General features: G+C 38.4%; 1 pseudogene; it reads left to right on the forward strand.

Moving 5' to 3' along the window:
• The first annotated feature begins 2,142 nt into the window (after positions 1-2,142).
• On the forward strand, positions 2,143-2,596 carry LOC116905020 (annotated as a pseudogene).
• Positions 2,597-8,692: the final 6,096 nt, after the last annotated feature.

Consider the following 8,692-nt stretch of genomic DNA (forward strand, 5'->3'; position numbering starts at 1 on the left):
ATGCATCATAGAAGAAGCCCAAAGGCTTCAGTGATCTTATACAGTACATGACCTAGCAGTTTATAATATCAGCCTACAGATAAGAAGTGCCCACTAGTACTAGATTGTTACATTGTGAACGACGGCTTTCTAATTGGGTTTATGACCTGCTCCATAACAAAGACTTCATCTCAAGTAAACATGGTCAAATGTCCAATGGCTTCTGGTGAAGGAGCCATCTCTAGACCCTATTACTAGCAGACTCTAGCTACATGGCTAATGGTCAAGTTATCAAACTGCCTTATAATATGCATGTTTACACCAAGTAGATTATTGCTGCTCTCACTTTTGAGCACAGAGGCTTCTGGGTGTAGTGTGTAATGACTGACACCAGACACCCATGACTGGTTTAGTTCACAGAATATAGGCCTAGGTACTCAACCATAAATTAGGCATCTATACCAGTGTTCTACCCCAAACCTAAAGACAATCACAAAAGAGCAAAAGTGAGAGGGATAGACATTAAATACAATCTCAGGTCCTGACAATGTCACATAAACTCTCAGTAGTTATAGTGGCCAGCCTAAGACCTGAACAAATCAAGTCAATCAAAGTAGTAGCCTGACACCTTGTGAAAGAGCTGAACAGACAGAAAATGTTTTTTTTTTGTTTTGTTTTGTTTTCTTTTTTTTTTCTTTTTTTTTTTTGTTTTTTTTGTTTTTTTTTTTTTCGAATTTGTTCCTTGTACCCATTTGAATTCCCTAAATTGTATTCTGAGGATCACACGCAATCCTCAGTGCATGTGTGTTCTTTTCTCACCTCTAAATATAGAATAAGAATTAAAAAAATAATCACAACATGGATGAGGAGGAACGTATGAAGGCCCATATAAAACTGAGAGACTACTGGCATTTGATGAATAAAAAGGAAAGTTTAGCTATTTTCAGAGAATGTTTTTATAAGTTCCCTATGTACTAGCGAATGATTCCACCCATGTGTACATAAATACCATATATTGGACCCACCACACAATTACTTAATAAAGCAATATGGGTCAGTTTTGTTGGAAAGAGTCTCAGTGGGAACTCCCTAGGGAAACAAGAGGGTCAGAGTGGCTGTAGTTAATCATTGATTTTTTTTAATTTATGAAAGACTAAATGAAATACTAAATGAAAATACTAAAGAATAAAAATAAATCTGGAAAGTAGATATATATATATATATATATATATATATTATTCATGATTAGCATTCTCAAAGAAGTTTATTTTGTACCTTGTGAATGTTTTCCCTGTAAATTCTAACCTTCCTTTTCATGCCCTCTTACTTTTTATATTATTATACTAGAAAGTTTCACTATGACTTTGTATACATAACAGACTTTGTCTATATAACAGTGTGGTATCTAAGAACTACAAATGAGAGACTCATGTGCCTGTGTTTCTGATATGGTCTTCATTAGTACAGTTAACTACAGTTGCATCCATTTTCCTAAAATTAGCATACTCTTTTCTAAGGAAAAACTTCTGTTTTGTTATACATATAAAAATTTGTTCTTGAGGCAAAGCTTTGTTGATAGAATAAAGTTGATTTATATAATTTAGTCATTTTGATCGTGTTGCTGTAATGATTAAAATAAAAGCCTTTTTGAAGTATATTTACATTTGAACATTTGGGTGAGTTTTTACTATGTAACATTTTGGAAAAGAAAACGTTAATTGTATGTATTGTAGGGATGCTGAAAATTCTGTAAACTTAGCTGTTTTTTTTTCTTTGAAATTTCCAATCATTAACATTGTCCTATAACCATCTGCCAATCCATCTGGTAACCATGTCAGAAGTGGAGCAACTTTCTCAGGCAGAAACTCTATTTAGAGTCTAGGTCTTTCTATTACATCAGAATCATCTGCACACTGCTCAAGGAAGGGGTATTGGATGAATTTCCTCAGAGTGAATTAGGAATTTGACTTTAACTTCCTGCTGCCTAACCCTGCTGTTCTCTATCTCCACCTTCTCCAGCAGGACTACTTCCTTATCTAAGAAGTACCCTGCTCCTGAATATGTAAATCATGTAAATCTGTGGTGGTAAATACAGGAACATTCACACTCCACAACACATGATCACTGTCCTCTCTAAAGTGACTGAGAACACAGAACCTCACCATGGGATGGAGCCAGATCATCCTCTTTCTGGTGGCAGCAGCTACATGTAAGGGGCTCTCAAACTCAGACCTGAGGATAGGCACACAGTTTGGTGTCAATGATAACCACTCTGCCTTTCCTCCACAGGTGTTCCTCCCCAGGTACAGCTGCAGCAATCTGGGCTGAACTGGTGAAGCCTGGGTCCTCAGTCAAAATTTACTGCAAGGCTTCTGGCTACAGCTTCACCGGTTACTGGGTGCACTGGGTAAAGCAGCAGCCTGGAAATGGCCTTGAGTGGATTGGGATGATTGATCCTTCAGATGGTGATACTAGGTATACTCAAAAGTTCAATGGGAAGGCAACACTGACTGCAGACAAATCCTCCAGCACAGCCTATATGCAGCTCAGCAGCCTGACATCTGAGGACTCTGCAGTCTATTTCTGTGCAAGACACAGTGTTGCAACCACATCCTGAGAGTGTCAGAAACTCTGCAAGAGCAGGAACCTTCTCTGCGACTGAGATGACAGAGATGATTAACCTGGAAACTTACATAGAAGTAATCATTATGAATGCAGATTTTTGTTGTTCCTACTTATAAACCTAAATTGAAACTTTGCAATGAATGTCTACGAATAAAATAATGTTGATTGAGGATGTTCCTAGAATACCCCATACCTTGTCATTCTATTCACCAGGTACCATCTCCATTGACATACTTTTTTGCTTAAAAAACCACAAATAAGAGGAACTGTGTTTATATGTGATAAAAATATCTCTGGATTCTGAGATAAACCAGAACTTCTGTTGGAATATGTGGGAATAAAGTGTAATAAAAATTTGACCTGTAACATGCATGCAAATTCTGGGTTAAAAAAAAAAAAAAAAAAAAAAACAAAAAAAAAAACAAAAAAAAAAACCTAAACAAAAAACCCAAAAAAAAAAATTTTTTTTTTACATAGTCTTAAGTCTTAAGTGGCTTCCTGGTATGTTTTCAACACTGGCTGTGTTGTCTCTCAGAAGTTCCAGTCTCTTATAAAGTAACAGATATTTATAAAACCATCCATTGTCACATACGTGTATTTCTTGTATGTTTGAACAGATCGATCCATGCTTATCACCCTATACAAAGCTTAAGTCCAAGTGGATAAAAGACCTCCACAACAAACCAGATACACTCAAACTAATAGAAGAAAAACTAGGGAAGCATCTGGAACACATGGACACTGGAAAAAATTTCCTGAATAAAACACCAATGGCTTATGCTCTAAGATCAAGAATCGATAAATGGGATCTCATAAAACTGCAAAGCTTCTGTAAGGCAAAGGACACTGTGGTTAGGACCAAATGGCAACCAACAGATTGGGAAAAGATCTTTACCAATTCTACAACAGATAGAGGCCTCATATCCAAATTTTTAAAGAACTCAAGAAGTTAGACCAGGGGGAGCCAAATAACCCTATTAAAAATTGGGTTCAGAGCTAAACAAAAGAATTCACAACTGAGGAATGCCAGAATGGCTGAGAAACACCTAAAAGAAATGTTCAACATCTTTAGTCATCAGGAAATGCAAATCAAAACAACCTGAGATTTCACCTCACACCAGTGAGAATGGCTAAATCAAAACTCAGGTGAAAGCAAATGCTGGCGGGATGCGGAGAAAGAGGAACACTGCTCCATTGTTGGTGGGATTGCAGACTGGTACAACCATTCTGGAAATCAGTCTGGAGGTTCCTCAGAAAATTGGACATTGAACTGCCTGAGGATCCAGCTATACCTCTGTTGAGCATATACCCACAAGATGCACCAACATATAAAAAAGACACGTGCTCCACTATGTTCATAGCAGTCTTATTTATAATAGCCAGAAGGTGGAAAGAACCCAGATGCCCTTCAACAGAGGAATGGATACAGAAAATGTGGTACATCTACACAATGGAATATTACTCAGCTATCAAAAAAAATGACTTTATGAAATTCGTAGGCAAATGGTTGGAACTGGAAAATATCATCCTGAGTGAGGTAACCCAATCACAGGAAAACACACATGGTATGCACTCATTGATAAGTGGCTATTAGCCCAAATACTTGAATTACCCTACATGCCTAGAACAAATGAAACTCAAGACAGATGATCAAAATGTGAACGCTTCACTCCTTCTTTAAAAGGGGAACAAGAATACCCTTGGCAGGGAAGAGAGAGGCAAAGATTAAAACAGAGACTGAAGGAACATCCATTCAGAGCCTGCCCCATATGTGGCCCATACATATACAGCCATCCAATTATACAAGATGGATGAAGCAAAGAAGTGCAGGCCGACAGGAGCCGGATGTAGATCGGTCCTGAGAGACACAGCCAGAATACAGCAAACATAGAGGCAAATGCCAGCAGCAAACCAGTGAACTGAGAACGGGACCCCCGTTGAAGGAATCAGAGAAAGAACTCGAAGAGCTTGAAGGAGCTCGAGACCCCTTATGAACAACAATGCCAAGCAACCAGAGCTTCCACGGACTAAGCCACTACCTAAAGACTATACATGGACTGACCCTGGGCTCTGACCTCATAGGTAGCAATGAATATCCTAGTAAGATCACCAGTGGAAGGGGAAGCCCTGGGTCCTGCTAAGACTGAACCCCCAGTGAAACTAGATTGTTGGGGGGAGGGCGGTAATGGGGGGAGGATGGGGAGGGGAACACCCATATAGAAGGGGAGGGGGAGGGATTAGGGGGATGTTTGCCCGGAAACCGGGAAAGGGAATAACACTAGAAATGTAAATAAGAAATACTCAAGTTAATTAGAAAAAAAAAAAAAGTATTGCTAAATCGCTTTTCCAAGACATCGTTTATCAACTCAAAATATGTACATGCTAGCTGAGTTAGGCTCAGAAGGTATATGTTAAGATTGCTTCTCATAAAAAATTGACCAAGTCCCAGTAAGCAGCCCTACAGTTGCCAGCCTTTTGAGAACACGGACCTATAGTGATACAGCATAAAGTATCACAGTGGGTTGCACACTTGAAGCTCATCCCTGTGCTACAGATTGCTTGTGAATGTTTGTGTCTCTGCATCTATGTGTGTTTCTTGTGCTTTTCCTTTCGTGTCTTTTCTTCTGTTAATTTTCTTTGTCCTATTACAATTCACTTGCTTTTCCTTTAGCTTATTTTCTATTTCTTTTTTTAAATAACTTTTAGGTTCTGTTTGTTTTCTAACTAGATTAAGGAGGGGATTCAGGAAGGAAGATCATGAAGGAGTTGGGAAAGGAGAATTAGTAATTAGAATATAGTGTATAAAAATATTTTCCAGTTAAAAATAGAAAAAAAAATGGAAGACCCAAAATGTGTCCTGTCAAGAAGAAACACAGGGTCAAAAATGGAGCAGAGAGAGACTTAGGGATGACTAACCAATTACCAGCCCAAGTTGAGACTCATTCCATGGGAAAGCACCAATCGCTGACAGCATTGATGATACATGGATATGCTTGTAGAGAGAAGCCTAGGCTGACTATCTACCTAGCAGTTGACTGGAACAGAGACAAGGTCCAATAGGCACACATTAGATGGGGTTCAAGGACTCTTATGGAAGAGTTGGGGGAAGGATTGAGGGCTCTGAAGCAGGCAGGGAACTCCATAGGAAGCCCAACATAAGTTAACTAATGTGTGGACTGTTGGGGCTATCAGACATTGAACCACCAGCCAAACAGCATACACTGGCCTGACCCAGGCCTCCTGCCACATATATAAAAGATGTGCAGTTCTGTGTTCAGTCTTTATGTGGGTTTCCCAGTAACATGAGCAGGTGCCTATCCCAAAGCTGGTGCCTGACTGGAATCTGTGTAACTGGCTAGACTGCCTTGTTTGGCCCTCAGTGAGAGATTATGTTCCTCCTGCTGCAGAGGCTTTCTGTGAAAGGGTTGGAAGATATCCATGTGGCTCACCTCTCAGAGGAGAAGGGCAGAAGACATTGAGGAAGAATTTTGAGGGTAAACTAGGACGTCCAGCAGCAAGGAGGTTTTTAAATGAATAAGCAAATAAATATTGAAAATATAAATCAACCAAGAATTTTGCTTACATAGGTTCAAGTTCCCCGACTCTATGTCTCCTGTCTGTGTTTAAATTGTTCAAAGTTTAATCAGAGGCCAAGAGGTAGTAAGGATTTAAGGGAAAGGCATATGTGAAATGCATAATGTTCAGGTATCATAAAACATAAGCAAAATATTTGGGCTTTAAATTGTGTGTATATGTATGTGTCTGTGCATTTGTGCATGTTTGTGTCTACATGTTTGTTTATTTTCAGTACTTAATTTTCTGTTATTAATCTCCAAGTGCATATAGTAATTTCTTCTAGGAAAACTTATTATTTTTGATGGCATCCCTGTAGGTGTTAAAGAGGAAAGCAACCCATTAGAACAGATGAGAATGAGAATGTGGTGCAGATGACTGTAGTTATACTTAAACACAATAGAACGTGGAAAGGTTCTCCTGCTAAAACTGATTTCCATAATCATTACAATTCCAGTTGCACAATGAAGCGTAAGGCATGACTATATAAATAACATTTTATGAAATCACAGTGACCACAAGGGTGGGTTCTAAAGCTGAAAGGCAAAGAGTCTAATGTAGTATGATCATGGCATAAAGGTCAGCAGGCCATAAAATACATGTGACATTTGCCCTAACAATGTGTAATGATGTAAGGACGGAGAAAGCTGGGATAATTATTTTGGAAATGACTCCTGATCTCCTTCATAGGTTTTTATTTCTCCTGGATTGTCTCTTTTTGCTTTCTTTATTGTTTCTATTTCAGTCTTTAAATCCTGGATGGTTTGGTTTCATTTCTCTGTTATTCTTTAAGGATTGTTGTTACCTCTAAGGGCTTCTACTTGTTTACTTGTGTTGTTATATATTTTTTGAACATAGTAATATGTCCATCTTAAAGTCTTCTATCATAACCATGAGATGTGATTTTAAATCCAAATCTTGCTTTGCCAGGGGGTTGGAACAACCATTATTTGCTTAGGTGGGAGGACTGGGTTCTGGTGATGACAATTAGTCTTGGTTTCTGTTGCTTAGTTTCCTGTGCTTGCCTCTCACCATCATGTTCCCTCTGGTGTTAGCTTGTCTTGCAGTCTGTGATAGTGTCTTGACCCTGGTGCAATCCTGTGTGTCTGCACTCTTGCAGACCTTTTTTCTTTCAGCCGGACCTGGGAACAAAGAACTTCTCTTCTATTTGTGTGTCCTGAAGCCTCTATGTGGTTCACTTGGAGCAGAAGAGTTGGTGTTACCTCTGCTCTCAGGTCTGTCAGTGCTGCAGGGAACTGGTCTTCAGCTCTGGCCTCAGGCATTAATTGGAAGGGTTTTTCTCCTGTCTCTAGCTATGTTACCTTATCCAGAGAGCACTAGGCAGCTTCTTCTTGGGCCATGAACATGAGGAGAATTGGCAGTCCGCTCTGACTTCTCAGGATTATCTGTACTTATTTGAGACCAGCTTTCTCGCCCATGGGATTTGTGTACAGAGAATATTGGGACCACTTTAGTTCACTTCCTGGCAAACGAGGAAACCATCTGGTTCCTCCCACTGGCTGCTCCTATATTCCTGTATCCAGATGCATATCATCAGACTGTTATGACTTCGAATCCAATTCCTTTAATTTAACATATTCATGCTGAAGACAGCTTATGATATCACGGACTTCCAACAGTCAGCTATGATAGACATCTCAATAGCCCACAGCATCTCTTTGTAAAAAAAAAAAAGTTTATTCCCAATTCTCTTGGAAAACAACGGTTGTATAGATTTCATTTGTGCATGACTGCTTTTCAGTAGGCCTTAATGTGCATAATTTATTCCACTATAACCAAGCTTCCTACTTTTTTCTCCTTCTGCTCTGGTAAATTCTGTGAAACTGGATATTCCTTGTTGTAATGATTATTAAAAAATTCAAAATTAAGTCATAGGGGCACAGCACATCCCTAATGGCCAGCCCCATGTTGTGTGTTCTTATTTTGTAAACAATGTAATAACTGCACAAAGGTAGCTCCAGATTAATGCTTGACTTGCAAAGAAAGTTTGAAAAAATTATTAGAAAATGAATTAAAGCCAGTATTGGGACTCCAAGAAAGAAAAAAGTTATTGAAGTTAGGAAATAAGATTTGCATAACATTTGAGTGTTCTTCCTGGATAAGGAAATATAGAATACATAAAATTATATAAAAATTATATAATATATAATGTAATTATATATTAATTATATAATTATAGTATTATAATATAATTACTAATTATATTAGTAAACCTAAGTCAAAATACTGGGATACTTATGAGAGTCATTGTGTACAATGTAAAGGAACAGAAAGCTATAGAAAAGGGTTAACTTGATTCCTTCTGGCCACTGTATGGCAGCTTTGCCCATGTTCTTATCATTAGAGCTTCACAGGAAAATTCAAGCAGCTAACCTCGGAGCTCTGAGCTCTGAAGTATAATAAGTCAAAAGTTAAAGTTTAAATAATGATAAATTTTGCAATCATTACTATTTTGGCTACAGGCCTGTGAATAGGGAATCTTGAAACTTAGGGG

This window comes from Rattus rattus, chromosome 7 (genome assembly GCF_011064425.1).
Source record: "Rattus rattus isolate New Zealand chromosome 7, Rrattus_CSIRO_v1, whole genome shotgun sequence".
Taxonomy (NCBI): domain Eukaryota; kingdom Metazoa; phylum Chordata; class Mammalia; order Rodentia; family Muridae; genus Rattus; species Rattus rattus.